The 17110-nt window shown below is 40.7% G+C and overlaps 1 non-coding gene across 1 annotated transcript; it reads right to left on the reverse strand.

The window, feature by feature from the left end:
- Nucleotides 1–1452: 1452 nt before the first annotated feature.
- Trnat-agu lies at nt 1453–1526 on the reverse strand. Its single transcript has one exon. It is a non-coding gene; the product is annotated as a tRNA-Thr (tRNA).
- Nucleotides 1527–17110: the final 15584 nt, after the last annotated feature.

Consider the following 17110-nt stretch of genomic DNA (forward strand, 5'->3'; position numbering starts at 1 on the left):
CATATATTCTGGATTTTAATTCCATCAATAGAGCTCCGTCTCCTATTTTGGAATGAGTTCGTGTTTTTTACTTTCGTCTGCAGTACCATTACATACCCGCGTTTGTCTTGAACGTGACTGTCTTTTCTTTTAAAAAAAATCCCAGCGCAGACGCCACCCGTGAGAAAATCCGTCAATTTTGCCAGTACCTGAATGGTGATTTAAAATTGTGTCCAGCAGAGAAATAAGAAAAGAAGCGATAGAAAGTAACACTACAGAGAGACGCGTAAGCCGGCCGAAGTGGCCGAGCGGTTGTAGGCGTGCCGCCGCGATAGCTCAGCGTGTTCGGTCAGAGAGTTTAGTTACCCTCTGTAATAAAAAAAAACTGAGTGAACAGGTCAACGAACAACCTGAACGGGTGTCATCGGACGTCCGCCACGGACAAATTCAACGAACACTATAGAACAAAACGAGAGAAAAAAAGCAAAACAGCCGGAATGGTAGCTCAGCGTGTGCGGTTAGAGTTAGCTGCCCTCTGTAATTAAAAAAACTGAGTTAATCGATCAACAACGAACTTAAACGGATGTCTTACGACGTCCGCCCCGAGCAGGTGCAACGAACGAAAGCGAATAAAATGAGATTTAAAAAAAGGCGTTACAGTCTGGAACCGCGCGTCCGTTACGGTCGCAGGTTCGAATCCTGCCTCGGGCATGGATGTGTGTGATGTCCTTGGTTTAGTTAGGTTTAAGTAGTTCTAAGTTCTAGCGGACTGATGACCTCAGAAGTTAACTCCCATAGTGCTCAGAGCCATTTGAACCATTTTGACACGCGTAAACAGACAGCATTTATATTATTAATCCTCAAGTCAATGCAATGCCTAAAATAATAAGTCATGGGAATTTCAGAAGGAGAGTGGAAGTTCTTACCAAAAAAAAAAAAAAAGAGTTGGACGCCAAATATCGTCCCAGAAATTATCAATACCGATAGAAAAGCGCCTATTCCCATGTAGAGCACGTAACATCGAGACAGATGCATATGCATATTAAGCTGCTCCCATTGATCAATTACACGATTCTTCTCCTACGGTAGAATATTTGTGCAGTTATACCGATTTACCCACGGTCGCCCCGCCTAGCGCAGACGCTTCTTGAAATTGTACTGCGGCGCTGCCATCTGCTGGAGAATGCCGAAGGCACGCCCGGACCGTAAAAAATGTTTGCAGTTACGCCTGTCATAATCCTTGACATTTTGCCTATAACAAGAGATTCAACAGCTATAAGAAACAAGTGCACTCAATTTCATGCCAAAATATGTCTGGTTGCAGCGAAAGAGCTTTTGTCTTAAATGAAATGGACTTTTGACATGCACTATTACCTCTAAAATTTTGTCCGGAACCAAAAATATATATCTCTTATACACAAACTTGACGTGTAGAGTGTATCAATTAAAAAAAAATTAATCGGATATTTCCGAAGGCACCGGAGGGATTCGAACCCTCGATCTCCTGTTTACTAGACAGGCGCTTTAACCAACTAAGCCACGGCGCCGGCCGGGAGGTTTGTGCAATATTTATATTCATACTACGGAGCATAAACGTTTATAACTCCTACGTGAAGATTTGTCGGTTATAATACAAAATTTGTTATTTTCCTTCGCGTTATTTTTATAGTGAAATATCTTCTTTCAGAAAATCCCTTCTTTGCGTCACAAACCAATATTGAACTGTATTTTTTCGGTCACTAGTAGAGAAGCCCACCACTAGAAATGACGTACCGGTACGTTGATTCTGCAGTGACTGATGTTTATTTGCTGTTTATGTTTTGAGTGTTATCCTGTCCTTGCTTCACATCACCGTGCGTCAATGCCATGATACATCACCGAAAAGTTTCATACAGTACTGTTGGAACATGTTCGTACGCTTTTGAATATACTGTATCATTGTATCACGAAGTCTGGTCTCCATTAGACTGTTGTGGAAACCGTAATCCTTCCTCGAAAACAGAAATCACCAAAGCGATGTGAAAATTCCGTGAACAGTGAATCTCTTTCGGAAGATGTGTTGCATGTAAATATAATGTGTGTGATTCAGTGAACTCATTATTTCCGTGTCTGTTAACAATAGTATTAGCACGTTCGCCCCGTCTCCCGGTGTGTAGCGTCGAATGTGCGCCAAGATCATTTCTAAGGTTATAACGAGAGCATGATTTTTGTGCCCATAGGAAAGAGTTGTCTTTTGAGTGAGCACTTACATGTGAAGGATTTATGTCATCAATATATATTCCCTCCCAGGTTACGTGAATTAGGAACGTCGAAATGTTTTTCCGTAAGCTCTCTACAGATTTTGAATATCATTACAACGCTAGCACAGCTATGTAGATAGCGTTCAAAAGTTCCATGCATTTCATTTACACCTTTCTCAGGCATTTAATCATTTACATCCGATATCTGGAATGAATCTGTTTATAGCTTTAAAGAGGAAAATAAAGGCCATTTCGCTTATGTTGCGATACCCATAACATCTCAGAAGTCGCTATTTTTTCGATATGGAAAACAACTTTTTAGGTTTTGTACTGGACTTGATAGTATTGTTGAGTCTCTGTTCTAGTAAATTACGCTGCGATGGCATTATGAGACGGGTTTATAAATAACAAGCTAAGGCCATTGAAAGTGACCCAAAAAACATTGTATTTTGAGTTATGTTGTTGTTGTTGTAGTCTTCAGTCCTGAGACTGGTTTGATGCAGCTCTCCATGCTACTCTATCCTGTGCAAGCTTTTTCATCTCCCAGTACCTACTGCAACCTACATCCTTCTGAATCTGCTTAGTGTATTCATCTCTTGGTCTCCCTCTACGATTTTTACCCTCCATGCTGCCCCCCAATACTAAATTGGTGATCCCTTGATGCCTCAGAACATGTCCTACCAACCGATCCCTTCTTCTGGTCAAGTTGTGCCACAAACTTCTCTTCTCCCCAATCCTATTCAATACTTCCTCATTAGTTATGTGATCTACCCATCTAATCTTCAGCATTCTTCTGTAGCACCACATTTCGAAAGCTTCTATTCTCTTCTTGTCCAAACTATTTATCGTCCATGTTTCACTTCCATACATGGCTACACTCCATACGAATACTTTCAGAAATGACTTCCTGACACTTAAATCAATACTGGATATTAACAAATTTCTCTTCTTCAGAAACGCTTTCCTTGCCAGCCTACATTTTATATCTTCTCTACTTCGACCATCATCAGTTATTTTGCTCCCCAAATAGCAAAACTCCTTTACTACTTTAAGTGCCTCATTTCCTAATCTAATTCCCTCAGCATCACCCGACTTAATTAGACTACATTCCATTAACCTTGTTTTGCTTTTGTTGATGTTCATCTTATATCCTCCTTTCAAGACACTGTCCATTCCATTCAACTGCTCTTCCAAGTCCTTTGCTGTCTCTGACAGAATTACAATGTCATCGGCGAACCTCAAAGTTTATATTTCTTCTCCATGAATTTTAATACCTACTCCGAATTTTTCTTTTGTTTCCTTTACTGCTTGCTCAATATACAGATTGAACAACGTCGGGGAGAGGCTACAACCCTGTCTTACTCCCTTCCCAACCACTGCTTCCCTTTCATGTCCCTCGACTCTTATAACTGCCATCTGGTTTCTGTACAAATTGTAAATAGCCTTTCGCTCCCTGTGTTTTACCCCTGCCACCTATAGAATTTGAAAGAGAGTATTCCAGTCAACATTGTCAAAAGCTTTCTCTAAGTCTACAAATGCTAGAAACGTAGGTTTGCCTTTCCTTAATCTTTCTTCTAAGATAAGTCGTAAGGTCAGTATTGCTTCACGTGTTCCAGTGTTTCTACGGAATCCAAACTGATCTTCCCCGAGGTTGGCTTCTACTAGTTTTTCCATTCGTCTGTAAAGAATTCGTGTTAGTATTTTGCAGCTGTGACTTATTAAGCTGATAGTTCGGTAATTTTCACATCTGTCAACACCTGCTTTCTTTGGGATTGGAATTATTATATTCTTCTTGAAGTCTGAGGGTATTTCGCCTGTTTCATACATCTTGCTCACCAGATGGTAGAGTTTTGTCAGGACTGGCTCTCCCACGGCCGTCAGTAGTTCCAATGGAATATTGTCTACTCCGGGGGCCTTGTTTCGACTCAGGTCTTTCAGTGCTCTGTCAAACTCTTCACGCAGTATCGTATATCCCATTTCATCTTCATCTACATCCTCTTCCATTTCCATAATATTGTCCTCAAGTACATCGCCCTTGTATAGACCCTCTATATACTCCTTCCACCTTTCTGCTTTCCCTTCTTTGCTTAGAACTGGGTTTCCATCTGAGCTCTTGATATTCATACAAGTCGTTCTCTTATCTCCAAAGGTCTCTTTAATTTTCCTGTAGGCGGTATCTATCTTACCCCTAGTGAGATAGGCCTCTACATCCTTACATTTGTCCTCTAGCCATCCCTGCTTAGCCATTTTGCACTTCCTGTCGATCTCATTTTTGAGACGTTTGTATTCCTTTTTGCCTGTTTCACTTACTGCATTTTTATATTTTCTCCTTTCATCAATTAAATTCAATATTTCTTCTGTTACCCAAGGATTTCTACTAGCCCTCGTCTTTTTACCTACTTGATCCTCTGCTGCCTTCACTACTTCATCCCTCAAAGCTACCCATTCTTCTTCTACTGTATTTCTTTCCCCCATTCCTGTCAATTGCTCCCTTATGCTCTCCCTGAATCTCTGTACAACCTCTGGTTCTTTTAGTTTATCCAGGTCCCATCTCCTTAAATTCCCACCTTTTTGCAGTTTCTTCAGTTTTAATCTACAGGTCATAACCAATAGGTTGTGGTCAGAGTCCACATCTGCCCCTGGAAATGTCTTACAATTTAAAACCTGGTTCCTAAATCTCTGTCTTACCATTATATAATCTATCTGATACCTTTTAGTATCTCCAGGGTTCTTCCATGTATACAACCTTCTTTCATGATTCTTAAACCAAGTGTTAGTTATGATTATGTTGTGCTCTGTGCAAAATTCTACCAGGCGGCTTCCTCTTTCATTTCTGTCCCCCAATCCATATTCACCTACTATGTTTCCTTCTCTCCCTTTACCTACACTCGAATTCCAGTCACCCATGACTATTAAATTTTCGTCTCCCTTCACAATCTGAATAATTTCTTTTATTTCATCATACATTTCTTCAATTTCTTCGTCATCTGCAGAGCTAGTTGGCATATAAACTTGTACTACTGTAGTAGGTGTGGGCTTCGTATCTATCTTGGCCACAATAATGCGTTCACTATGCTGTTTGTAGTAGCTTACCCGCATTCCTATTTTCCTATTCATTATTAAACCTACTCCTGCATTACCCCTATTTGATTTTGTGTTTATAACCCTGTAGTCACCTGACCAGAAGTCTTGTTCCTCCTGCCACCGAACTTCACTAATTCCCACTATATCTAACTTCAACCTATCCATTTCCCTTTTTAAATTTTCTAACCTACCTGCCCGATTAAGGGATCTGACATTCCACGCTCCGATCCGTAGAACGCCAGTTTTCTTTCTCCTGATAACGACATCCTCTTGAGTAGTCCCTGCCCGGAGATCCGAATGGGGGACTATTTTACCTCCGGAATATTTTACCCAAGAGGACGCCATCATCATGTAATCATACAGTAAAGATGCATGCCCTCGGGAAAAATTACGGCTGTAGTTTCCCCTTGCTTTCAGCCGTTCGCAGTACCAGCACAGCAAGGCCGTTTTGGTTATTGTTACAAGGCCAGATCAGTCAATCATCCAGACTGTTGCCCTTGCAACTACTGAAAAGGCTGCTGCCCCTCTTCAGGAACCACACGTTTGTCTGGCCTCTCAACAGATACCCCTCCGTTGTGGTTGCACCTACGGTACGGCTATCTGTATCGCTGAGGCACGCAAGCCTCCCCACCAACGGCAAGGTCCATGGTTCATGGGGGGTTTTTTTGGGTTATATCATGCAGTAAATTAACGATTTATAGCCTATCATATAACTGTCCATAATTTTGCATTATTTTCCTGTACTCATTTTTCTCTTTCTTATAGACAGGCATATAATATTTACCACGTTAACGTATTTACTTGGCGCATTTATGCACAAGTATCTGCTACATTATAAAATAAATATCGCGTGAAAGTCTCAGTTCCAAATAATATCGAAAGGGCATTTTATTCTCTTGTACAGACACTATGTCAGAGAAATAATGCTGGAATGAACAGTTATTAACATTTTGCAACTCAATAAGAGATGTGTCTCACCGCTGCAATTGGTTGTGTAACTCAGCTCCAAAGTCGCAGGAAGGCTAGGAACACAGCCAAGAAATCAGCGAAGTACTCTAACAAACGTACAGGTTCACACTCGTGTCTCGCAAATACTGTATACGGCCGTGCTATTGTACCAGAAATATTAGTCCTAAGACAATACATCACAGTCATTATCGTCCTGATGTCTCCTCACAGAGAAAGTGACTCTTTAGTACGATAATTATAATCAAATCGTTGTGAAATTTACCTATGAATGGTAACTATTCTTCCATGCACGAATTTCTCTCTGCATGAGTCGTGTAGCAGGGATTCAGCATCGCAGTTCCAAATAAGCAAATATAAAGAACTCGGCCCATGAGGTAATAACGTAAGTTTCCGTGTTCGTGAGGATTGTAAAGTCTACCAGATCAGCGCTGTATTAAATTCATGTGACTACCCCAACATTTGGGCATGCTCCTCACACGTGTCTCTCTGGTTATGTATTAGCTTTTCACGACGTATAGTTGAAGAAAACGGGGAATTTCAGTAAATCTAACTAGTTTTCCCAGATCTTAAGGTTATGTGTTGAACACAAGAGGCGGAGCTAGGGAAGAGCTGATTAATTTGGTAGTCTGCTCCCGCTACCTGAGAAGCACAATCGAAACAGCCTCACTATTTGTTACTGATACACACAAGCGACGTAATATTACATTATAGTTGTCATGATTAACCATTAACAATCCATTTTTCCTTAACGGCCTCCTTCACGCTTCTCCATGCATTACGATTTTCAGTTAGACGTTTACTCTTTGTTCCTGTACGTTTACTAAGGTCATCTACCGTACCAAACTTCAGTCAGGTCGTCACATCGATTTTTTCTTATCCTCGCAATCCACCAAAGTACTTCCTCGGTCCATCTACCAGCGATTCTGTTGGTTACATATCCAGTCTCCCTTTCATTTTCATTATGATAAAAATTACGTGTTCCACTATAGCTTTTTTCCTGACTGTTTTATTATTCCCGTTCTCCATCTCTTTCTCTCTCCAGTCCCGGATTAAGGGGGGGGGGGGGGGGGGGACCGGGGTATTTGCCCCGGGCGGCAGTTTCAGGGGCCGGCAAATTCATATTCTTTATTCTTTTCTTGAAGAAAAAAACACCTTGTTTCACAAAGCTCCCAGCATCCACAGCACGTTGGCCTACACATTATTCATATGATTTTGAAACGCATCCCTGTTGATTTTTGAACATATTTTAACGCTATCTTGAGTGCACTTGTAGATGGGAGACCGCGAGCAGCTCACGACAGCTGTGGGGCGGCTGACTGTGGCTAAGCCAGCAGTTCACGCGAGCCTGACCTCACACCACATTTGTTTCCCAGTCAGTGAGTCTCGTAACACGCTAGAGGTGAAAGAATTTGCTGCTGTCGCAGTTCTGGCTGTATTAAAGAAAACGGAAGAGGAGGAAGAGGAGTAAGTTATGGTGCCACACTATTACTAACACCAGATTGGGTGTATTTGTCTACATGACGATCTTCGGAAATATCGACAAGAGTTTTTTTTTTTTAATTTCTAGCGCATGCCAGTGTCATCGTTTGAACAACTCTTCGCTATTTTGAAACCACATTTCAATGTGCAAGATACCAACATGACGAAATGCTTTTCTCTTGAGGAGAGCATCGCCTTGAAATTAAGGTAAGCAGAAAATTAAATAATGCATTGAAGCGAAAAAATGTTCATTGTTGGTTCTTTTCTCCACATGGTGTCAAAATACAATCTTATTTGTTATATGTAATCTGCAATCTGCTGAAAAATCTATTCATTCCAATGATTTGACAGAGCAGGTCTATGAGACAGAAGAATTGTTGCATGAAGTTTGTTCTTGGGGCAGTGTTGACTGACGAATGTGGCGACAGTGGTTTTCTATTGGCTTGCAACTTCATGTCTTTAGGGATATCTTTTGTCACTGACTCTCCTCGTCTGTAGATTGCTCGTCTGAACGGTCCCGTTGCTCGATACTTGTGTGTAGATCGTCGCAAAGCTTACCGATATCGGACTGCTTTCCATCTGTGCTGCTAGGCTTCCATTTCTTCCGTGGTCTCGTTCATTAGCAGCCTCACTGTGTCGTTCATGTCGCTGACCATTTTCACATTCCCCTGCATCTAGCGACGAATCGTCATCATCAGAAATGTCTGACACCGTTCTGGAACGGAAACCATTCGTTCTTATTGCACTGCTAAATATTTGTTCGAAATTATTTGTTTGTTATTTCTACAATGCTGTTGCGCGTCACTAATACGAATTTTACACAAGAAAAGACTTTCACACTTGGAAACAAAAAGAGATGCAACATTACGTACTGTTTGTTTTCCAAAACTGGGGTCAAAAATGAAAGGATATCAGCATACTCTACCGACAGGAATGGGGGAAATAAATACAGTAGAAGAAGAATGGGTAGCTTTGAGGGATGAAGTAGTGAAGGCAGCAGAGGATCAAGTAGGTAAAAAGACGAGGGCTAGTAGAAATCCTTGGGTAACAGAAGAAATATTGAATTTAATTGATGAAAGGAGAAAATATAAAAATGCAGTAAGTGAAACAGGCAAAAAGGAATACAAACGTCTCAAAAATGAGATCGACAGGAAGTGCAAAATGGCTAAGCAGGGATGGCTAGAGGACAAATGTAAGGATGTAGAGGCCTATCTCACTAGGGGTAAGATAGATACCGCCTACAGGAAAATTAAAGAGACCTTTGGAGATAAGAGAACGACTTGTATGAACATCAAGAGCTCAGATGGAAACCCAGTTCTAAGCAAAGAAGGGAAAGCAGAAAGGTGGAAGGAGTATATAGAGGGTCTATACAAGGGCAATGTACTTGAGGACAATAATATGGAAATGGAAGAGGATGTAGATGAAGATGAAATGGGAGATATGATACTGCGTGAAGAGTTTGACAGAGCACTGAAAGACCTGAGTCGAAACAAGGCCCCCGGAGTAGACAATATTCCATTGGAACTACTGACGGCCGTGGGAGAGCCAGTCCTGACAAAACTCTACCATCTGGTGAGCAAGATGTATGAAACAGGCGAAATACCCTCAGACTTCAAGAAGAATATAATAATTCCAATCCCAAAGAAAGCAGGTGTTGACAGATGTGAAAATTACCGAACTATCAGCTTAATAAGTCACAGCTGCAAAATACTAACACGAATTCTTTACAGACGAATGGAAAAACTAGTAGAAGCCAACCTCGGGGAAGATCAGTTTGGATTCCGTAGAAACACTGGAACACGTGAGGCAATACTGACCTTACGACTTATCTTAGAAGAAAGATTAAGGAAAGGCAAACCTACGTTTCTAGCATTTGTAGACTTAGAGAAAGCTTTTGACAATGTTGACTGGAATACTCTCTTTCAAATTCTAAAGGTGGCAGGGGTAAAATACAGGGAGCGAAAGGCTATTTACAATTTGTACAGAAACCAGATGGCAGTTATAAGAGTCGAGGGACACGAAAGGGAAGCAGTGGTTGGGAAGGGAGTAAGACAGGGTTGTAGCCTCTCCCCGATGTTGTTCAATCTGTATATTGAGCAAGCAGTAAAGGAAACAAAAGAAAAATTCGGAGTAGGTATTAAAATTCATGGGGAAGAAATAAAAACTTTGAGGTTCGCCGATGACATTGTAATTCTGTCAGAGACAGCAAAGGACTTGGAAGAGCAGTTGAATGGAATGGACAGTGTCTTGAAAGGAGGATATAAGATGAACATCAACAAAAGCAAAACAAGGATAATGGAATGTAGTCTAATTAAGTCGGGTGATGCTGAGGGAATTAGATTAGGAAATGAGACACTTAAAGTAGTAAAGGAGTTTTGCTATTTGGGGAGCAAAATAACTGATGATGGTCGAAGTAGAGAGGATATAAAATGTAGGCTGGCAATGGCAAGGAAAGCGTTTCTGAAGAAGAGAAATTTGTTAACATCCAGTATTGATTTAAGTGTCAGGAAGTCATTTCTGAAAGTATTCGTATGGAGTGTAGCCATGTATGGAAGTGAAACATGGACGATAAATAGTTTGGACAAGAAGAGAATAGAAGCTTTCGAAATGTGGTGCTACAGAAGAATGCTGAAGATTAGATGGGTAGATCACATAACTAATGAGGAAGTATTGAATAGGATTGGGTAGAAGAGAAGTTTGTGGCACAACTTGACCAGAAGAAGGGATCGGTTGGTAGGACATGTTCTGAGGCATCAAGGGATCACCAATTTAGTATTGGAGGGCAGCGTGGAGGGTAAAAATCGTAGAGGGAGACCAAGAGATGAATACACTAAGCAGATTCAGAAGGATGTAGGTTGCAGTAGGTACTGGGAGATGAAAAAGCTTGCACAGGATAGAGTAGCATGGAGAGCTGCATCAAACCAGTCTCAGGACTGAAGACCACAACAACAACAACAACATATATTTCGACATTCCACCCCCAATAGAATCTGATTTCGAATTTCTTGTCTTGCGAAAATCTCTCACAAAAGACAGTCTTATATTTTTCCATTTCTTTTGTAGATTATTTTTTGGAATTCAATACAGAAAGAATTTTTACAGAACAAAATCCTAAAATGCACTTCAATTATGAAATTAATATTTATATCTTTACGGATACCTTGGATCAGGATGTACCATGACAGATTTTTACTACGGTTTCAGACCTGGAGTTACAACACTATCTAAAATAATAAAAATAAACGACGTGTGCATCGAGATTTGAGACTACACGAGAGACATCACTATGTCGACACCAACTAAGGAAAAATGGGAAGAAAATTCAAAGGGATTTTTTTGCAGCAGCTGATTTTACAAATTGTATTGGAGCAATGGATGGGAAACACGTGGAGGTGATTCAACCTGAAGACAGTGGCTCAATGTTTTACAGTTATACTTTTCTATTGTTCACCTCGCCGTATGTGATTCTAATTATTGTTTTTCGGCCGTAGACATAGGCGGATATGGAAAAAGTTCTGATTCGTCCCTATTCAGAAATTCAGTTTTTGCTAAATATCGTGGGAAAGAGACACTGAATCTGCCAAATCCATGCTCATTGCCTGGAACAGGTGAACCAAAGATGCCGTTCGTATTTGTTGCAGATGAGGCTTTTGTCCTGTCACGTAATGTAATGCGTCCGTTTGAAGGTAGGGCATTACCACTGGGATAGTGAGTGTTCAATTGTCGGTTGACTAAAACCAGACGATTTATAGAGTGTACTTTCGGAAAACTGTCTAACAAACGGCGGATTTTCTAGCAACCTTTGAACGTTTCGCTTGATGTTGCGGGAAACGTGAAAGTCTGCGTCGTACTTCACAACTTTGTTAGAGTTCGTGGTGGTTATCAATTGAAAGACGTGCTACAGTCGGAAGGTTTCAAAGATTTCAACACTGAACTGCAGATCAAGCACATCGACAGTTACAAGGAACAAGTTTGTTGAATATTTCAGCAGTGACGTTGGGAAACGTACGTGGCAATACTGACGTGTGTAAAACTTAAGGAATACCTTATGTACTACTGAATTATCATCTAGCACAGCGGGCTAGAAATTAGTACTGAAATTTTGTCACTTAATTTACAGAAATGAAGAGAACCATTTAAACTTTCGACAGCGTTTTTTTTTTAATCCAGCAGAGCAAAGTTAAGCCTCAAATCATTGAAAGAATATTCGTATTCATTATAAAACTAGAAATTTAAAATGGCGCTCATGCGTAGCTCTTTAGCTGTTGTGGAATAATACTCACATGAAAGTGTTCTACCAAGAACCGACAGAACAAAGCATAAAATTAATTTAAAAACTGCGTGTTCGAATGGCTTTTCAGCAGACTACTTCACTCACTGTAAGTAAAAACACACACAGTCTGAATAGAAACGCCCAATGTGTTTGTGTGTTTTTATTTATAAAAGCACTAATTAATCTGCACAGAAGGAATGGAATTGTACCATGTGAGAAATAATACAGTTAGTTCTGTTGAAAAATAATGTACGCTATGCAAATGAAATTCTCATCTATCATTTTCTGCTCTACCTGGGGCAGCCTGTCATGGTTGGTGTTATAAACGCTGCGCATTATTTTCTATTCTTTGTTTTTATTAGAATAATCTGCTTTGGAGGAATCCCAAATTGCCGCTGTTGCCTGAATTTCATGTATCAATTGTTCAACATCAAACACAGAACCCAACTTCTCCATTTTTACTGCCAGCTGAAAAAGACTAACAATGGACGCCGAGAGTCGTCTGTTAGGCTCATATGCTCTCGTCTGCATGCACGTATTCTCTATGTAGCGCGAGTATCACGCGATTCGCCCTACAGCCGGCGTGTCAGCTGCAGAGGGCAGATGCACCCGCCTCACTCGCCCACTTCTGAAAGCGCTCATTTGACTCCTTGTTATGTTGATTGGTTCAGCTCACTGCAGGCGGGTCGCACGCAGTCTCCCGTCTAAAAGTGCCCTAAGTTGATTTCAAAAATGGTTCAAATGGCTCTGAGCACTATGGGACTTAACATCTGAGATCATTAGTCCCCTAGGACTTAGAACTACTTAAACCTAACTAACCTAAGGACATCACATACATCCATGCCCGAGGCAGGATTCGAACCTGCGACCGTAGCAGTCGCGCGGTTCCGGACTGAAGCGCCTAGAACCGCTTGGCCACACCAGCCGGCTAAGTTGATTTCTGCATGAATCATTAGTTGTTTTTGAATGCGTGCATAGTGTAGGCCTACGTGATGTCTTTGCCAGGGGAATCCCCGTAGTATCTTGAAATAAAAAAAAACTTTCTCGCAGACAAAAGGGGACATGGCTATACAAGCTGAGCCGAATAAATCGTTTCTGAAGAAGAGAAATTTGTTAACATCGAGTATAGATTTAAGTGTCAGGAAGTCGTTTCTGAAAGTATTTGTATGGAGTGTAGCCATGTATGGAAGTGAAACATGGACGATAACCAGTTTGGACAAGAAGAGAATAGAAGCTTTCGAAATGTGGTGCTACAGAAGAATGCTGAAGATAAGGTGGGTAGATCACGTAACTAATGAGGAGGTATTGAATAGGATTGGGGAGAAGAGAAGTTTGTGGCACAACTTGACTAGAAGAAGGGATCGGTTGGTAGGACATGTTTTGAGGCATCAAGGGATCACAAATTTAGCATTGGAGGGCAGCGTGGAGGGTAAAAATCGTAGAGGGAGACCAAGAGATCAATACACTAAGCAGATTCAGAAGAATGTAGGTTGCAGTAGGTACTGGGAGATGAAGAAGCTTGCACAGGATAGAGTAGCATGGAGAGCTGCATCAAACCAGTCTCAGGACTGAAGACCACAACAACAACAACAGACAACGAAACCAGCCAAAACTTTTAATATTGCAACACTGAGTCGGAGGGTGTGAAACCTTGTTTCGATATCGTCGAAGCTTTCGGAAATGAGTGACGTTAACATTTTAGGTGATTGTATTGTATAAGGAAAGCGAATGCGGTCATTTTGTGATGATACAACTATTTTGTGTGTGGGAATGCTCACTGCCAACCATCATTGTTTGATAAAAGATATGCGAACAACATAGCACGAAGTTAGACGGGATGAACACTTGTCGGTAGCAATGCAGATTCTTTTACGTAGGTGTTCATGTTTGTCATGTATCAGGGCACCATAGCGTAAAGTATTAAGCAGCTTTAAGAGCCTCGCTACGATCTGTAACGCAAATTGGAGCGCTGTAGTCGCTTTTCATTATGAGTGCTCGTCCGTAGGCTTTGGCAGACGCGTGTTCCACGCGAAGCAAACACGCTGCCTATGTCCCTGCCAAGAAGGCAGCACGGGCTCTACGGTGTAAAACACTAATTGCGCTATCGCGTGACTCTACCGGTCTACGTGGGATGAATGCTTAATATACTGCCACCTTCTATCAGAAATGGTAATTCAACAAGTCATTCTAAACAACCTGTCACACTAAATCAGTTTCGCATATCCAAATGTCTATTTGAGCTACATTTCTTGTACAGTCTTAATCGAAATGTTGGCGGCGTGCGTTGAACGACAGTATGTTAGGTACTTGACTATATTATGTAATAGGCGATGAAAGAAACTCAGTTACGTCGATAGATGAAATTACCCTTCGGTATCAATATATACAGGGTGTATCATTTATTTTTTAACGCTGTGAGGATTGGGCAGAAAGGGTGTCTCCCATCGAGTTGAGATTCTGATTTTTCGTAGTTTTTTTTCAGAATTTTGCATAGTGGATTCTAACGCAAAAAACTTGTCAGGCTACTGCATTTAAAAGAAGGATCCTTTTTCTACGAGATACTGCGAAGAAACATGGATCTACAACAGTGACTATTTTTTATACTGAAATTACTCGTAAAATGTGTATTTTAACAAAACAAAACATTTTTTCGTCTGTCGTCATCAGAGAAGACAGAATTAGAAGTTGTTGGTAATAAAAAACAAATATGTTTGCAAATATAGTTTTTTATCGAAAATTACTTACTTGCATTTGCGTTAGCATGAAAATTTTGAAGGGTTTTAGAAAACGATGTCCTACCTCATATACTTCTCAGTATACTCTCACAAACGATAAATCTCTTCTGAGGCCATTTTGGCGCTTCTGTAGGCAGAATAAATTTAGGAATATGTCTTCCAATGAGTCTGTTTAAAAGTGAACTATTTTGATTGGAAATTGATTCAATGAGGCCGCCTTTGTGCATCAAAGATACTTCCAATTTAGTAATGAATTCAAGATGTTTGCTAATAGACACGAATTTACAATCATATCATGTAAAAAAAGCTTTCTTCGACCAGTTCATCTGTTTCATCCCAAAAGGGTAGTAGCCCGTTAGCTGGTCACAGTGTTGTTTTTATTATAATGCAAAACACAGGCAGGTTTCATCTTCTCTGTCAGAACTCATTTTGTTCTGACATTGACACTGGATGCAGTCATTTTGCGTTACATTGTAAAATGAAACACATACCTAGTGGCCTTTCCATTTCACAAATGGCAAGCGGTCCCATCTGCAAAACCAAAGTTCATTTTTTTTCAACTTCTGGGCAGTTAGATCATTGGATAGCCCTTTTAGATTTTTCAGCATTGTACTGTAAGCTTATTTTCAAAACAAATGCAAAGCACTTAGCATACTACAGTGGATTTTATTTTTTATTTTTATTTTATTTTTATTTTATTTAATTTTATTTTTTACTGCGCGGGACTTCGTGAGACACGGCTTGTGGCAACAAGGGAAACGTAAACGCCGCATACCAAGTAACACACATTGTATTCCTTTCATCCCCATACGAGTGAGAGGCGTTGACATCTGTGCTTTTTCGTGATAGTACAGGCTTCATAAAGCACTTTTACACACCCGACAGGCATAAGAGAAACTTTGGAATATACGAGAGTCATTTGAAATTTTCTGAGCTTTGTAAGATAGAATTGAAGAAAATAATTTATTTTACAAAATACCTACAGGCCTTCAACATAAACTCAACATTAGGACAACTTACGACAGCTTCTCAACGTTTTGGCTACTTCTGTATTCCAGGCTGTTGAGCTACGCATGATTACTCGGTCACCTCACTGGAAGCTTCATCAGTTGTACCAAAACGTTTTCCATGGAGGTGTTCCTTCAATTTGAGAAACAAATCTAAGTCTGTTGGGCTCATACCAGGACTGCATGTTGGGTGGGGAATATATTTCCCATTGCAAAATGATGTCAGCTGCTGCAAGCATGTCGGGCCTTCTTTGACGAATTTTCGGGCGCAAAACGTTTGGCAGAAACAGCTTGTAGTACACGCCTATTACGAACGTCCCTTGGAGCGCTCTGTCTGTTATCGGCAGAAGTTTTTCGGGCGTGGAGAGTCGGAACTTGTCCAGTGTGACGACCGAGATTTCAGTCTTGACTCAAAATCTTGTATCCAGGTTCCATAAAGTGCGACAGACCTTTTCATAAACGGTTCGCCGTCTGTTCGATAACGATGAAGCAATTCTGCGATTCTTTTGAGACCTGTTTTCTGCTCTTCAAGCAGGCCACGCGGAACCCATGTGGCAGCAATGTTTCTCATCCTTAATTTTTCAGTTCTGATTCTGTAAACTGAAATCAGAGACGTTCTGGCCTCATATGCAATTTTCTTGCATGTTATTCGTCGATTCTCTCGCCAAATGTCATTAACTTTGCAAAAACAGACATAATGTCTGATGGGATAACAGCAATCAGTGATTTTATAATGTTACTTATAATCCGTCTTGATTGCAATTTTTTTTATTCATATGACCAGTTTCAGTTCATTCAGAACCATCTTCAGATCTGTAACAATAATGATACTGATATTTCAGTTACAGGAGTAACCCGTCCAAATCCAGCAAGCCGGTCGAAGTGGCCGTGCGGTTCTAGGCGCTGCAGTCTGAAACCGCGAGACCGCTACGGTCGCAGGTTCGAATCCTGCCTCGGGCATGGATGTGTGTGATGTCCTTAGGTTAGTTAGGTTTAACTAGTTCTAAGTTCTAGGGGACTAATGACCTCAGAAGTTAAGTCCCATAGTGCTCAGAGCCATTTGAACCAAATCCAGCAACTTTCACATGCTGCATGTGAAAGTAGCTGGATTTGGACGGGTTACTCCTGTAACTGAAATATCAGTATCATTATTGTCACAGATCTGAAGATGGTTCTGAATGAACCGAAACCGGTCATATGAATAAAAAAAAATTGCAATCAAGACGGATTATAAGTAACATTATAAATGTCATTAGCAATAACCTGAGGGCTGTAGTCTGCTGCAGTTGATGTCTATCCACCTTTTCATTAAAACCGCAAAATCTGGTTATTGTCCAAATCTTT

This window comes from Schistocerca americana, chromosome 1 (genome assembly GCF_021461395.2).
Source record: "Schistocerca americana isolate TAMUIC-IGC-003095 chromosome 1, iqSchAmer2.1, whole genome shotgun sequence".
Lineage (NCBI taxonomy): Eukaryota > Metazoa > Arthropoda > Insecta > Orthoptera > Acrididae > Schistocerca > Schistocerca americana.